The sequence below is a fragment of the Mustela nivalis genome, assembly GCF_964662115.1.
Source record: "Mustela nivalis genome assembly, chromosome: 18".
Classification (NCBI taxonomy): Eukaryota; Metazoa; Chordata; class Mammalia; order Carnivora; family Mustelidae; genus Mustela; species Mustela nivalis.
The window spans coordinates 36,134,727-36,151,954 of NC_139037.1; positions in this window are offsets into that span (position 1 = coordinate 36,134,727).

Consider the following 17,228-nt stretch of genomic DNA (forward strand, 5'->3'; position numbering starts at 1 on the left):
AACAGGCATACTTGGCGTCAGTGGATTGGGTCAGGGGACCCGCGCGCGAATCTGCACGAAAGCAGACAAAGCAATCTTACAGAAGCAGAACTGGCCGGTTAGCCCGCCTGCGCAAAAAAGCACTATCAGGATATTGAAGGCCTGGTTACTATCAAGAAAGACAATTGGGAGTCTCCTGGTGGAATGTTACATTCCTGCTATCAATCATCCTTGTTAATGAGATTTAGGTTAGAAGAAATTTAACTTTATTTACTTTTCCTTCTACCTCCGCCTCCTTTGGTTTTTTATGGAGGGGAGGGTGACATTAGGGCTTGAGGAACTGATTTGTGTCTTTGGAAATTGGGCTATTGATAAGGTAACTTCTTTGTTGTAAATCTCAAGGACATTTGCAAACCAAGGGAGACTCCTACCTTGCAGGACTGGGATCTCTGCAAGTTAACTATTTATCATTTTATGGCAGTCAGGGGTGCCTGAGGAATGCTACACATATGGAGGGGATCCGGTGAAGGGGGGGTGCAAGGCGCCAGCTTTTGCTTTGTCCTCAGCCAGCCTCCTGCTCCCTCACATCCACACCCCTCACCCCAGTTTTCCTCTTATTCCTGCCTCTGTCTAGTAAGACCTCCAGAATACTGTGGAGTGAAGCCCCAATAATTGTTCAATAAGAACAATGAAATAATCTGTTTGCTACTGCTCTGTTGGTGTAGTTCTTCAGTAAATATTTGTTGACCGAATGAAGGAATGTTGGGTTCTTAATTTTCCCTATGATCCCTGCTCTTTCTCCCTAATAGAGGATGCTGCCAAAGCATCCTCCCATTTTAAGAGTTGGCCTAAACACCATTCCCTTGGGAAGCCCTCACTGATTCTTTCATCCAAAGTTAGATGTCCCTTTCATGTGTCCCCACACCATCTGTGTGTCCCCTATCTTTTTGTTTATTCACTCCATTTCCTTGCCTGCTTGATTCTTTCCCTATAAGTTCAGTGAAGGCAGGGATCCTGGCTGGCTCCTACTGTACGATATCCCAGAACCTACACAATGGCTGGCACACATTATGATCCTATGGATCTAGACCATTGTGCATGTGGTCCCTGGTAAGGTTTTTTATTTATTTATTTATTTTTTTGGTGATTATTAAAGTTTTATTCCCATGTCCTTTGATTTTCACACTTGAGACTATAAACTTAACTCATCTTTTAAAGAGAATCTTTCCTCAGTAATGCAGTATTTTTTTTCTACTTTGTCCATACTTGATTTCTGGGCTTTGGTCCCAGAAAGTCTTGGGGGAACCAGGATGAATCATAGTACTCTCAGCTTTGGTGCTGAGAGAGTACTATCCTGATGCAGGTAGGCTGTATACTTTTTTTTCTTTTTGAGTGGGAGAGAGAGTGAGCATGAATGGGGCAGAGTGAGAGGGAGAGGGAATCCCAAGCATGCTCATTTCCCATCATGGAACCCCATGCAGTGCTCATCTCACAAACTTCAGAACATGGCCAGAGCAGAAACCAAGGGTCAGATGCTCAACCAGATGAGCCACCCACGAGCTCCTGAGTCCTTATGTATATCTGAATTCACTCAGTTTCATGCTATGTAATGTGAGGAATGTAATTCCTTTGGTCTCTTTTTGCTTGATTGAAGGATGGTTCTTCAGTGGTGGTCTTTTTTTGTGTAAGACAAAAAGGCAGTTCTCACCTGAAAGTGCTAAGAGGAGGCTTTCCATACATCTTTTGGATATACAATTTCTGAGGAGTTTTAGGGTCATTTGGTGAGGTTAGAGTTATCAAAAGTTTATAGTTTTATGGTTATGTGCCTTTATTTTTGCAGAATATAGTCTCTATAGTACTACCTCTTCCCCCATTATTCTCATTCTTTTTGATCCAGGAAGAGCTTACTCTATTTCTTGGCTACTAGGCATTTGACCCTTATCTGGACAATCAGAGTAACTTACCTGGTCATGTGATCAAAAGAAAGCCAATCAGAGCATTCTCATGACCTTTTTGGAATCTCTGGGTAAGATAATTTTTTTTCCACAAAAATTAGTTTTGGGAGGATGGTGTAAGTCCATAGCTATTGGTGGTCATCTTTGCTTCCATGTGGGTGAACTTACTTTGGAAGAATCCATTACGGATGAAAAAAAGAAAAAATAAATGGAGAGAGAGTGGGGCACCTGGGTGGCTCAGTTGGTTGGACAACTGCTTTCAGCTCACGTCACAGTCTTGGAGTCTCAGGATCAAGTCCCACAATGGGCTCCCAGCTCCATCAGCAGTCTGCTTCTCCCTCTGACCTTCTCCCCTCTCATGCTGTCTCTCACTCTCTCTTATAAAATAAATAAAATCATTTAAAAAAAAGAAATGGAGAGAGAAATAGTCCTTGTGATATTATTTGAGTTCCTGGATTTATGTCTAAAGTTGGCATTTTCTTAATTATTATTATTGTAATTATAAGACTTTGAATTTAACCTTTGTCATTTTCAACCATAGCAATGCTGATTAATGCAATAGAGATCATATTAAAAGGAAAGGGAAGAACAAAGAACCATATTTATAGGACTAGAAATTTGCTGACACATGACAAAGCAAAATACATCAGTTAGTAAACAAAATTAGACCATTTAAGAAAATCTATTTATTTATTTATTTTATTATTATTATTTTTTAATTTTTAATTTTTTATAAACATATATTTTTATCCCCAGGGGTACAGGTCTGTGAATCACCAGGTTTACACACTTCACAGCACCCACCAAAGCACATACCCCCCCCAATGTCCATAATCCCCACCCCCTTCTCCCAAACCCCCTCCCCCCAGCAACCCTCAGTTTGTTTTGTGAGATTAAGAGTCACTTATGGTTTGTCTCCCTCCCAATCCCATCTTGTTTCATTTATTCTTCTCCTACCCACTTAAGCCCCCCTGTTGCATCACCACTTCCTCATATCAGGGAGATCATATGATACTTGTCTTTCTCTGCTTGACTTATTTTGCTAAGCATGATACGCTCTAGTTCCATCCATGTTGTCCCAAATGGCAAGATTTCATTTCTTTTGATGGCTGCATAGTATGCCATTGTGTATATATACCACATCTTCTTGATCCATTCATCTGTTGATGGACATCTAGGTTCTTTCCATAGTTTGGCTATTGTGGACATTACTGCTATGAACATTCGGATGAACGTGCCCCATTGGATCACTACATTTGTATCTTTAGGGTAAATGCCCAATAGTGCAATTGCTGGGTCATAGGGCAGTTCTATTTTCAACATTTTGAGGAACATCCATGCTGTTTTCCAGTGTGGCTGCACCAGCTTGCATTCCCACCAACAGTGTAGGAGGGTTCCCCTTTCTCTGCATCCTTGCCAGCATCTGTCATTTCCTGACTTGTTGATTTTAGCCATTCTGATTGGTGTGAGGTGATATCTCATTGTGGTTTTGATTTGTATTTCCCTGCTGCCGAGTGATATGGAACACTTTTTCATGTGTCTGTTGGCCATCTGGACGTCTTCTTTGCAGAAATGTCTGTTCATGTCCTCTGCCCATTTCTTGATTGGATTATTTGTTCTTTGGGTGTTGAGTTTGCTAAGTTCTTTATAGATTCTGGACACTAGTCCTTTATCTGATATGTCGTTTGCAAATATCTTCTCCCATTCTGTCAGTTGTCTTTTCATTTTGTTAACTGTTTCCTTTGCTGTGCAAAAGCTTTTGATCTTGAGGAAATCCCAATAGTTCATTTTTGCCCTTGCTTCCCTTGCCTTTGGCGATGTTCCTAGGAAGATGTTGCTGCGGCTGAGGTCGAAGAGGTTGCTGCCCGTGTTCTCCTCAAGGATTTTGATGGATTCCTTTCACACATTGAGGTCCTTCATCCATTTGGAGTCTATTTTCGTGTGTGGTGTAAGGAAATGGTCCAATTTCATTTTTCTGCATGTGGCTGTCCAATTTTCCCAGCACCATTTATTGAAGAGGCTGTCTTTTTTCCATTGGACATTCTTTCCTGCTTTGTCGAAGATCAGTTGACTGTAGAGTTGAGGGTATATTTCTGGACTCTCTATTCTGTTCCATTGATTTATGTGTCTGTTTTTGTGCCAGTACCATGCTGTCTTGATGATGACAGCTTTGTAATAGAGCTTGAAGTCCAGAATTGTGATGCCACCAACTTTGGCTTTCTTTTTCAATATCCCTTTGGCTATTCGAGGTCTTTTCTGGTTCCATATAAATTTTAAAATTATTTGTTCCATTTCTTTGAAAAAGATGGATGGTACTTTGATAGGAATTGCATTAAATGTGTAGATTGCTTTAGGTAGCATAGACATTTTCACAATACTTATTCTTCCAATCCAGGAGCATGGTACATTTTTCCATTTTCTCTGTGTCTTCCTCAATTTCTTTCATGAGTACTTTATAGTTTTCTGAGTATAGATTCTGTGTCTCTTTGGTTAGGTTTATTCCTAGGTATCTTATGGTTTTGGATGCAATTGTAAATGGGATTGACTCCTTAATTTCTCTTTCTTCTGTCTTACTGTTGGTGTAGAGAAATGCAACTGATTTCTGTGCATTGATTTTATATCCTGACACTTTACTGAATTCCTGTATAAGTTCTAGCAGTTTTGGAGTGGAGTCTTATAGTATCATATCATCTGCGAAGAGTGATAATTTGACTTCTTCTTTGCCGATTTGGATGCCTTTAATTTCCTTTTGTTGTCTGATTGCTGAGGCTAGGACCTCTAGTATTATGTTGAATAGCAGTGGTGATAATGGACATCCCTGCCGTGTTCCTGACCTTAGCGGAAAAGCTTTCAGTTTTTCTCCATTGAGAATGATATTTGCGGTGGGTTTTTCATAGATGGCTTTGATGATATTGAGGTATGTGCCCTCTATCCCTACACTTTGAAGAGTTTTGATCAGGAAGGGATGCTGTACTTTGTCAAAAGCTTTTTCAGCATCTATTGAGAATATCATATGGTTCTTGTTCTTTCTTTTATTGATGTGTTGTATCACATTGACTGACTTGTGGATGTTGAACCAACCTTGCAGCCCTGGAATAAATCCCACTTGGTCATGGTGAATAATCCTTTTAATGTACTGTTGAATCCTATTGGCTAGTATTTTCTTGACTATTTTCGCATCTGTGTTCATCAAGGATATTGGTCTATAGCTCTCTTTTTTTGGTGGGATCCTTGTCTGGTTTTGGGATCAAGGTGATGCTGGCCTCATAAAATGAGTTTGGAAGTTTTCCTTCCATTTCTATTGTTTGGAACAGTTTCAGGAGAATAGGAATTAGTTCCTCTTTAAATGTTTGGTAGAATTCCCCCAGGAAGCCGTCTGGCCCTGGGCTTTTGTTTGTTTGGAGCATTTCCTTACACCACACACAAAAATAGACTCAAAATGGATGAAGGACCTCAATGTGCGAAAGGAATCCATCAAAATCCTTGAGGAGAACACGGGCAGCAACCTCTTCAACCTCTGCCGCAGCAACATCTTCCTAGGAACAACGCAAAAGGCAAGGGAAGCAAGGGAAAAAATGAACTATTGGGATTTCATCAAGATCAAAAGCTTTTGCACAGCAAAGGAAACAGTTAACAAAATCAAAAGACAGCTGTCAGAATGGGAGAAGATATTTGCAAACGACATATCAGATAAAGGACTAGTGTCCAGAATCTATAAAGAACTTAGCAAACTCAACACCCAAAGAACAAATAATCCAATCAAGAAATGGGCAGAGGACATGAACAGACATTTCTGCAAAGAAGACGTCCAGATGGCCAACAGACACATGAAAAAGTGCTCCCTATCACTCGGCATCAGGGAAATACAAATCAAAACCACAATGAGATATCACCTCACACCAGTCAGAATGGCTAAAATCAACAAGTCAGGAAATGACAGATGCTGGCGAGGATGCAGAGAAAGGGGAACCCTCCTACACTGTTGGTGGGAATGCAAGCTGGTGCAGCCACTCTGGAAAACAGCATGGATGTTCCTCAAAATGTTGAAAATAGAACTGCCCTATGACCCAGCAATTGCACTATTGGGTATTTACCCTAAAGATAGAAATGTAGTGATCCAAAGGGGCACATGCACCCGAATGTTTATAGCAGCAATGTCCACAATAGCCAAACTATGGAAAGAACCTAGATGTCCATCAACAGATGAATGGATCAAGAAGATGTGGTATATATACACAATGGAATACTATGCAGCCATCAAAAGAAATGAAATCTTGCCATTTGCGACAACTTGGATGGAACTAGAGCGTATCATGCTTAGCGAAATAAGTCAAGCAGAGAAAGACAACTATCATATGATCTCCCTGATATAAGGAAGTGGTGATGCAACATGGGGGCTTAAGTGGGTAGGAGAAGAATAAATGAAACAAGATGGGATTGGGAGGGAGACAAACCATAAGTGACTCTTAATCTCACAAAACAAACTGAGGGTTGCTGGGGGGAGGGGGTTTGGGAGAAGAGGGTGGGATTATGGACATTGGGGAGGGTATGTGCTTTGGTGAGTGCTGTGAAGTGTGTAAACCTGGTGATTCACAGACCTGTACCCCTGGGGATAAAAATATATGTTTATAAAAAATAAAAAATTAAAAAAAAAAAGAGATAATGATGGCTTGGACCATCATAGAGCTGATGAAAACTATTCACATCCAGAATCAATGATGAAAGTAGAGCTGTAAGATTTTCTTACAGAACTGGTACAGCCAATTTGGAAAACAGTATGGAGGTTCCTCAAAGAACTAAAAATAGAACTACTCTACAGTTCAGCAATTGCACTACCAAGGTGTTTACTCAAAGGATACAAAAATATGGATTCGAAGGGGTACATGTACCTTGATGTTTACAGCAGCATTACCAACAATAGCCAAACTATGGAGAGATCTCAAATGTCCATCGACTGATGAATGGACAAAGAAGATGTGGTATGTATGATGCAATATTACTCAGCCATCCAAAAGAATAAAATCTTGCCATTTGCAATGGCATGGATGAAGCTAGAATGTATTATGCTGAACAAAATAAGTCAATTAAAGAAAGACAAATATATGATTTCAGTATTATGTGGAATTTAAAAAACAAAACAGAAAAACATATGGAAGGGGTAGAGGAAGAAGACAGGGAAACAAACCATAAGAGATTCTTAAAGATAGAAAATAAAGTGAGGGATGAAGTGGCTGGTGGATGGGCTAGACAGGTGATGGGTATTAAAGAGGGCATTTGTTATGATGAGCACTGGGTGTTGTACGTAAGTGATGAATCACTGAAGTCTACTCCTGAAACCAATATTGCACTGTATGTTAACTAATATTTAAATAAAATGTTTTTAAAAGATAAAAAAAAAAAAACGTTAAAACAGAAAAAGGTAAAAGTTAAAAAAAATATTTAACCAGAAGGCTAGAAAAAAAACAAAAAATGAAAAAGAAAAAAATTAAATTAACTGCAAGACTAAAAAAATCACAGGGAATAAGCCATGAGTTCCGTGCTTTGCTTCTCCTCCTCTGGAATTCTGCTGCTCTCCTTGGTATTGAAATCGCACTCCTTGGTAGGTGAACTTGGTCTCGGCTGGATTTCTTGTTGATCTTCTGAGGGAGGGGCCTGTTGTAGTGATTCTCAAGTGTCTTTGCCCCAGGCGGAGTTGCACCGCCCTTATCAGGGGCCGGGTTGAGTAATCCCCTAGGGTTTGCTTTCAGGAGCTTTTGTTCCCTGAGCGCTTTCTGTAGAGTTACGGAGGAGGACGGGGAATACAAATGGTGGCCTCCCGGTCTCTGGCCTGGATGAGCCGAGAGCCCGGGGCCCCACTCCTCAGTGCGCCCTCAGAGAACAGCGCCCAGTTACTCCCGTCTGCCTGACCTCCGGCCGCGCTCCAAGCTCACCGAGCCTGCGACCGGTTCAAGGTAACACCGAGCTGTGAGCTTACTGTCTGCTCTGTCTCTGTAGCCGGCTTTCCCGTTCCAATACCCGCAAGCTCTGTGACACTCAGACACCCCCGATCCTTCTGTGACCCTGCAGGACCTGAGGCCACGCTGACCCCGCGTGGGCTTCGCCCTGGTTTAGCCTCTGGAGCGATGTCCCTCAGCGGAACAGACTTTTAAAAGTCCTGATTTTGTGCACCGTTGCTCCACCGCTTGCCGGGAGCCGGCCCCTCCCCCTGGGGTCTATCTTCCCGTCGCTTTGGATTCACTTCTCCGCCGGTCCTACCTTTCAGAAAGTGGTTGTTTTTCTGTTTCCAGAATTGCTGTTCTTCTCTTCGATCTTCCGATGGATTTTCAGGTGTTTGCAATCTTTAGATAAGCTATCTAGCTGATCTCCGGCTAGCTGAAGTAGTCTCAGCTTGCTACTTCTCCACCATTGACTCCTCCCTCCAAGAAAAGACTATTTAAAAGTGTGATCCCACTGATTTCAAGCTGTAACCATCAAGAGAGCATGGTTCTGGCAAAAAAACCAGACATAGATGATTGGAACATAATAGAGAGTCCAGAAATGGACCCTCAAGTAATGGCTAAATAATCTTTGAAAAGCAGGAAAGAATATCCAATGGAAAAAAGACAGTCTCTTCAATAAATAGTGCTGGAAAATTGGACAGCCACATGAATAGAAATGAAACTGGACCATTCTCTTACACTATACACAAAGATCAACTCAAAATGGATGAAAGATCTAAATGTGAAACAGAAATCCATCAAAATCCTAGAGGAGAACACATGCAGCAACCTCTTTAACCTTTGACAAAAAATGACTTTTGCAGGACACGTCTCTAAAGGTAAGGGAAACAAAAGCAAAAACGAGCTATTGGAACTCCATCAAGTTACAAACGTCTGCACAGCAAAAGAAACAATCAACAAAAGTAAAAGGCAACCTGCAGAATGGGAGAAGATATTTGTAAATGACATTACAAATAAAGAACTGGTATCCAAATCTATAAAGAACTTATGAAACTCAACACCCAAAACCCAAATAATTCAGTTACAAAATGCACAAAAGACACGGAGAAACATTTCTCCAAAGAAGACATACAAATGGCCAACAGACATATGGGAAATATTCCACATCACTTGGCATTAGGAAAATATAAATCAAAACCACAATGAGATACAACCTTACACCAGTTAGAATGGCAAACATTAACGAGACAAGAAATAACAAATGTTGGCAAGGATGTGGAGAAAGGGGAACCCTCTCACACTGTTGGTGGGAATGCAATCTGGAAAAGAGTATGGAGTTTTCTCAAGACATTAAATATAGCGGGAGGTGTCATGGCAAAGAAGTAGGAGACCCTGTTTCAACCGGTCCCCTGAATTGAATTAAATATCTACCAGGACACTATGAACACCCATGAATCAGCCTGAGATCCACTTCTGGATCTCTATGGGGGCAGAAGACCATCAGTAGAGAGGTACAGAAAAGAGGGAGTGCTCGGACTGATATTGGAAGATAAACAGCAGGGGGAGGGAGCCACCAGAAGCAACCTATTGGAAAATAACACCCTAAAATGAAAGTGCTTTGTGCTTGGGGACCAGATTTAGCTTGGATAGTGGTTAACAACACTCAAAAAGAACAAAGGGTCTTAAGGGGCAAGCGGTGGGATCTGGTGGCCACAGGCATGGACTTAAGCCAGAGTAGACACAGCCAGTGCCTATGGACGCCTGAGAGAGCCTGAGAGGGATTGCAGTCAGCAGTCCCTGGGACCATGTTTTTTTTTTCTGCTGCTTTCACCGCCACCGCTGGGGCTGGGTGCACCCTGCCCACACCTGAAGAGCCTGGCTGGGGCTCCAGTTGGTGGTTCCTGGGCCTGCATCTTTTCACAACCTGCATCACAGTCAGATTAGTGTGCACTCAGGACAGGCATGGGCTCCTGACAGCAGTCTGGACAATGGCAGCCACCAGGATTGGGCTCACCAGATCAGTATCGCTCACAGTTTTAGTAGCACAGGGGTGCAGAGATAAGCGGGAGTCTTGGGTGACCAATGACACAGTGGCTGGTGGTGTGCACTGCCTGTGGGAGGTTTCGGGGCTCAGCAGAGTTTGCAGAGGGGGAGTCTGTGTGTTCTGGACTATTCAGAGGGAAGCAGGCTGAGGCTTCTCTCTGAAGCAGAGGTCTGGGACCAGACAGTTTACTTTTCTCTGACCCTTGAAAAGGCAGAAAAAGCTGCCAAAGAACAAAAACCTCAGGAGAACAAAAGCCTGAAGAACCAGCTTCCCCAGAGCCCAGGACCCTGATAGGGGGCAGGGTGACTCAGCCGAAGGAAGACTGACTGAAAAACAATGTTACCAGCCCCTCCCCAGAAGACAAGCCAAAAGAACAAGAAGAAAACAACCACAGGGTCCCCATAAAACTGTAAAACCCTAACATCAGGAGCAAACAATGTATTAAGCTCCCAGTATTGCCCCAAACCTATATATTTCATAGATACAACTTTTCTTTGCTTTTCTATTTATTTAATTTTTTTTTCTTTTCAGCATAACAGTATTCATTGTTTTTGCACCACACCCAGTGCTCCATGCACTCTGTGCCCTCCCTATTACCCACCACCTGGTTCCCCCAACCTCCCACCCCTGCCCCTTCAAAACCCTCAGGTTGTTTTTCAGAGTCCATAGTCTCTCATGGCTCACCTCCCCTTTCAATTTCCCTTAACGCCCAAATTCATTTTCACAATTGTTCTTTTATTTTTTTAATATACTTACCATTACAGCTAGTTATTTAATACAACATATTCCATAATAACTTTTTAACTTAAACTTTTTTCATGCATATACCTTTGTTTCTTTTTCTTTTTTAAATATATATAGATATAGATATAGTTATAGATGATAAGATATAGATATAGATATGGATATAGATATAAGTTTCAAGGAAGTCCTTTTCCCCTATTCAATATAACCCTTATATATAAACCAGTTTTAATTTCTCCGTATCTCTGGAAAGTTGAGTCTTAAAAAAAGATAGCAAGATACACCCAGGAAGAACTGAAATAAACTTTCTCACCCACATTGAGGGTTTATAAAGACCTTCCAATCTTATTCTTTTGTCAGTGTTTCTGTGTATCTGTTTTTGTTTTTGTACTATATAAATCTTATTCTTGGCATTATTTTGGCTGGGTTTTTCCTTTTTTCTTTTACTTTTGTTGGTATTTTTGTTTGTTCTTTTTTGGTTTTGTAACTTATAAATCTTACTTTGGGGGCTCATTTAGGCTGGGTTTCTCTTTATTTTCTCTTTTTTTTTCTCTCTTTTTTCTTTCTTTTTGGTGGTGACTTCCAATTGCTCTGAAACTTTCCAGGGTGCATCTTGCCTGGATCATGGTTGATATATTTAGCTATACATCCCTTCAACCATCTGTCACCAAAATGACTAGGAGGAGGAAACCCCAACAGAGAAAAAACCCAGAGACTGTGACCTCTGCCACAGAACTATTGGATATGGACATAAGCAATATGTTGAAAATAGAATTCAGGGGCGGCTGGGTGGCTCAGTGGGTTAAAGCCTCTGCCTTCAGCTCAGGTCATGATCTCAGGGTCCTGGGATTGAGCCCTGCATTGGGCTCTCTGATCAGCATGGAGTCTGCTTCCTCCTTTCTCTCTCTGCCTGTCTCTCTGCCTACTTGTGTTCTCTGTCAAATAAATAAATAAAATCTTTTAAAAAAACAGAATTCAGCATAACAATTATCCAGGCAATGGTTAGGTTGGAGAGGACCAGTAATGGCAACATAGAATCTCTAAAGGTGGAAGTGAGAGCTGATCTGGCAGAACTTGAAAATGCTATCAATGAGATCCAGTCTAATCTAGATACTCTAACAGCTAGGGTAAATGAGGCAGAAGATCGAATTAGTAATCTGAAGACAAACATAGAAAAGAAGGATCAAGAAGATGCCTGGAACAAATAGCTTAGAAGCCATGAAAAAAAATCAGGGAAATAAAGGATGACCTTAAATGTTTCAGTGTTAGAATTTTTGGAATTCCTGAGTGGGTGGAGAGAGAGATAGAGAGGACTAGAATATATAGTTGAACAAATGCTAGATGAAGATTTCCTAATCTGGAGAATGGAACCAGTGTTTGTGTCATAGAGGCAGAGAGGACACCTCCCAAGATCAAGAAGGGTAGAAAGATCTGCATGTGATAGTGAAATTCGTGAATCATAAATTTAGGGAAATTTTCTTAAGGGCAGATAGGGAGAAGAGATTCCTTAAGTACAGAGGGAGGACCATCAGAATAACATCAGACCTGGCCACAGAAACCTGGTAAGCCAGAAAGGGCTAGCAAGACATATTCAGGGCACTAAATGAGAAGAACATGCAGCCAAGAATACTTTGGTAAGGCTATCATTCAGAATGGATGGAGAGATAAAGTGCTTCCAAGTCTGGTAAAGAATATTCTAAGACTAAAAGAATATGTAATCACCAAGCTGGTACTCAAGAAATATTAAGGGGGAGGGGTTCTAGAAAAGAATAAAGACCTCAAGAGTGATATAGAAGAGAAATTTACAAAGACAGTCTATAGAAACAATGCCCTTACAAGCAACATGATGAAAACAAAAACGTTTGTTTTAATAATCACTCTCAATGTGAACAGACTAAATTTTCCAATAAAATGACACAGGATTTCAGACTGGATAAAAAGACAGGAACCATCAACATGCTGTGTACAAGAGATTCATTTTAACCGAAAGATATATCCAGACTGAAAATGAAGGAATAGAGAACCATCTTTCATGCCAACAGGTCTCAAAAGAAAGCTGGGATAGCAATTCTCATATCAGATAAATTATATTTTAAGTTAAAGACTGTAGTCAGAAATACAAAAAGAAACTATATCAATTGTAAAGGATCTATCCACCAAGAAGATCTAAGAATTGTAAATATTTATGCCCCCAACTTGGGAGTAGCCAAATACATAAGCCAATTGTTAATCAAAACACAGAGTTATATTATCAAGAGCACATTGAGATACCACCTTACACCAGTTAGAATGGCCAGAATTAACAAGACAGGAAACAACATGTGTTGGAGAGGATGTGGAGAAAGGGCAACCTTCTTACACTGTTGGTGAGAATGCAAGTTGGTGCAGCCAATTTGGAAAACAGTGTTGAGATTCCTCAAGAAATTCAAGATAGAGCTTCCCTATGACCCTGTAATTGCACTATTGGGTATTTACCCCAATTATACATGTGTAGTGAAAAGAAGGGTCATCTGTACCCCAACATTCATAGCAGCAATGGCCACAGTTGCCGAACTGTGGAAAGAACCAAGATTCCCTTCAACAGATGAAGGGATATAGAAGATATGGTCCATATATACTATGGAATATTATGCCTCCATCAGGAAGAATGATTACCCAACTTTTGTATCAACATGGGCGGAACAAGAAGAGGTTATACTGAGTGAAATAACTCAAATAGAGAGAGTCAATTATCATGTACTTTCACTTATTTGTGGAGCATAAGGAATAACATGGAGGACTTGAGGAGATGGAGAGGAGAAGGGAGTTGGGGGAAATTGGAGGGGGAGACTAACCATGAGAGACTGTGGACTCTGAGAAACAAACTGAGGGTTTTGGAGGGGAGGGAATTGGAAGGTTGGGTGAGCCTGGTGGTGGTTATTAAAGAGGGCACGTATTGCATGGTGCACTGGGTGTGGTGCATAAATAATGAATTCTGGAACACTGAGAAGAAATTTCTTTTAAAAGGCATAAAAATAAAGAGTCATATTGATAAGAATATATTAATTGTAGGGGATCTTAACACACCACTTTCAGCAACAGACAGATCATCTAAGCAGAAAATCAACAATGAAACAAGAGTTTTTAATGTCATGTTGTAGCAGATGTACTTCATAGATATATACAGAATATTCCACCCTAAGACAACAGAATACTCATTCTTCTCGAGTGTACACAGAACTTTCTCTGGAGTAGAACCACATTATGGGTCACAAATCAGGATTCAACCAATATCTAAAGATTGAGATTATTCTGTGCATGTTCTCAGACCACAGTGCTTTGAAACGGAACTCAATCACAAGAAAAAGTTTGGAAGAAATTTAAACACTTGGAAGCTAAGGACCATCCTGCTAAAGAATGTTTGGATCAACCAGGAAATCAACAAAGAACTTAAACAATTCATAGAAACCAATGAAAACGAGGACACATTTATCCAAATCCTATGGGATATGGCAAAGGTGGTCATAAGGGGGAGGGCCTCACTCAAAAAAAAAAAAAAAAATCCTGAATATACAAATTCACTTTACACCTTAGAGAACTGGAGAATCGACAACAAATTATGCCAATCCCATGTTTTAGAAAGGAAATAATTAAGATTAGAAGAGTGATCAATGAGATAGAAACTAGAAATACAGTAGAACACATCAACGAAACCAGAAGCTAGTTCTTTAAGAGAATTAATTATATTGAAAAGCCACTGGCCAAACTAATCCAAAAGAAAAGAGAGAGGACCCAAATTAATAAAATTATGAATGAAAAGGGAGAGATCACGACTAACACCAAGGAAATAGAAACAATCATCAGAAATTATTACCAACAGCCATATGCCAATAAGTTAAGCAACCTAGAAGAAATGGATGTGTTCCTGGAAACTTATAAACTTCCAAGACTGAATCGGGAAGAAATTGACAACCTGAATAGACCAATATCTAGTAATGGGATTGAAGCAGTGATGACAAAAACCTCCCAAAGAACAAGAGTCTAGGAACTGACAGATTCCATACAGAGTTCTACTAAACATTCAATGAATTAAAGCCTACTTTTTTGAAGCTGTTTAAAAAAATAGAAACAGAAGAAAAACTTCCAGACTATTTCTATGAAGCCAGAGTTACCCTTTTCCCAAAACCAGGCGAAGACCCCATAAAAAAGGAGAATTTCAGACCAATATCTCTTATGAATATGGATACCACAATTCTCAACAAGATCCTAGCTAATATAATCCAGCAGTACATTAAAAAATTTATCCACCATGACCAGGTGGGATTTATCTCTGGGAGGTAAGGGCGTTTCAAAATTAGCAAATCAATCAGTGTAATAGAACATATTACAAGGAGAAGAGAGAAGAACCACAGGGTCCTCTCAATTGATGCACAAAAAAATTTGACAAAATACAGCATCCTTTCCTTATTAAAACTCTTCAGAGTATAAAGATACAGGGGACATTCCTCAACCTCATAACATGCATCTATGCAAAACCCACAGCAAATATCATTCTCAGTGGGGGAAAGTTGAAAGCGTTTCCATTGATATGAGGAAAATGACAAGGATGCCCACTCTCGCCACTCTTGTTCAACATAGTACTAGAAGTCCTAGTGACAACAATCAGACAACAAAAAGAAATAGAACATATTCAAACTGACAAAGAAGAAGCCAAAATCTCTCTCTTCACAGTTGACATGATACTTTATATGGAAAACCCAAAACACTCCACCCCCAAACTACTAGAACTCATACTGCAGTTCACTAATGTGGCAGTGCACAAAATCAATGCCCAAAAAACAGTTGCTTTCTTATGCACTAACAATGAAACTGTAGAAAGGGAAATTAGAGAATCGATTTCATTTACAATAGCACCAAAAATTATAAGATACCTTGCAATAAACCTATCCAAAGAGGTAAAGGACCTATACTCTAGGACCTACAATCATGAAGGAAAACTGAAGAAGACACAAAAAGATGAAAAAACATTCCATGTTCATGGATCAGAAATTCTTAAAATTTCTATACTGCCCAGAGCAAGCTATACTTTCAATGCCATCCTGATCAAAATTCCATCGACATTTTTCAAAGTGCTAGAACAAAGAATTCTAAAATTTGTATGGCACCAGAAGAAGTCCCAAATTGCTAAAGAAGTGTTGAAAAAGAAAAACAAAACTGGGGGCATCACGTTGCCTGATTTCAAGCTTTACTACAAAGCTGTGATTTTCAAGCTTTACTACAAAGCTGTGATTACCAAGGCAGCATGACACTTGCAGAAAAACAGATACATACACCAGTGGAATAGAGGGGAGATCCCAGATATGGACCCTCAACTATATGGTCAAATAATCTTCAACAAAGCAGGAAAAAATATCCAGTGGAAAAATAACAGTCTCTTTAATAAACGGTGCTGGGAAAATTGGACGGCTATGTATTGAGGAGTGAAACTCAATCATTCTCTTATACCACATGCAAAGATAAACTCAAAATGGATGAAAGACTTCAACATGAGACAGGAATCCATCAAAATCCTAGAGGACATTATAGGAATTTAACCTCTTCAACATCAGCCATGGCAACTTTTTTCAAAATACGTCTCCAAAGGCAAAGGAAAAAAAAGTGAAAATGAATTTTTGGGACTTCATCAAGATCCAAAGCTTCTGCACAGCAAAGGAAACAATCAACAAAACAAAGAGGCAGCCCACGGAATGGGAGAAGACATTTACAAATGATATTATGAAGAGTTGATATCCAAGATCTGTAAGGAATTTCTCCAATTCAACACCCAAAAGCAGATAATCATGTCAAAAAATGGGCAGAAGACATGAACAGACACTTCTCCAAAGAAGACATACAAATGGCTAACAGACACATGAAAAAATGTTCACCATCATTAGCTATCAGGGAAATTAAAACCAAAACCAGTCAAGAAAACAAAGAGGCAACCCACGGAATGTGAGAAGATATTTGCAAATGACAGTACAGACAAAAGGTTGATATCCAGGATCTATAATGAACTCCTAAAACTCAACACACACAAAACAGACAATCATATCAAAAAATGGGCAAAAGATACGGACAGACACTTCTCCAATGAAGACATACAAATGGCTATCAGACACATGAAAAAATGTTCATCATCACTAGCCATCAGGGAGATTCAAATTAAAACCATATTGAGATATCACCTTACACTAGTTAGAAAGGCCAAAATTAACAAGACAGGAAACAACATGTGTTGGAGGGGATGTGGGGAAAGGGGAACCCTCTTCCACTGTTGGTGGGAATGCAAGTTGGTGCAGCCTCTTTGGAAACAATGTGGAGACTTCTCAAGAAATTAAAAATAGAACTTCCCTATGACCCTGCAATTGCACTCCTGGGTATTTACCCCAAAGATACAGATGTAGTGAAAAGAAGGGCCATCTGTACCCCAATGTTTATAGCAGCAATGGCCACGGTCACCCAACTGTGGAAAGAGCCAAGATGCCCTTCAACAGATGAATGGATAAGGAAGATGTGGTCCATATACACTATGGAGTATTATGCCTC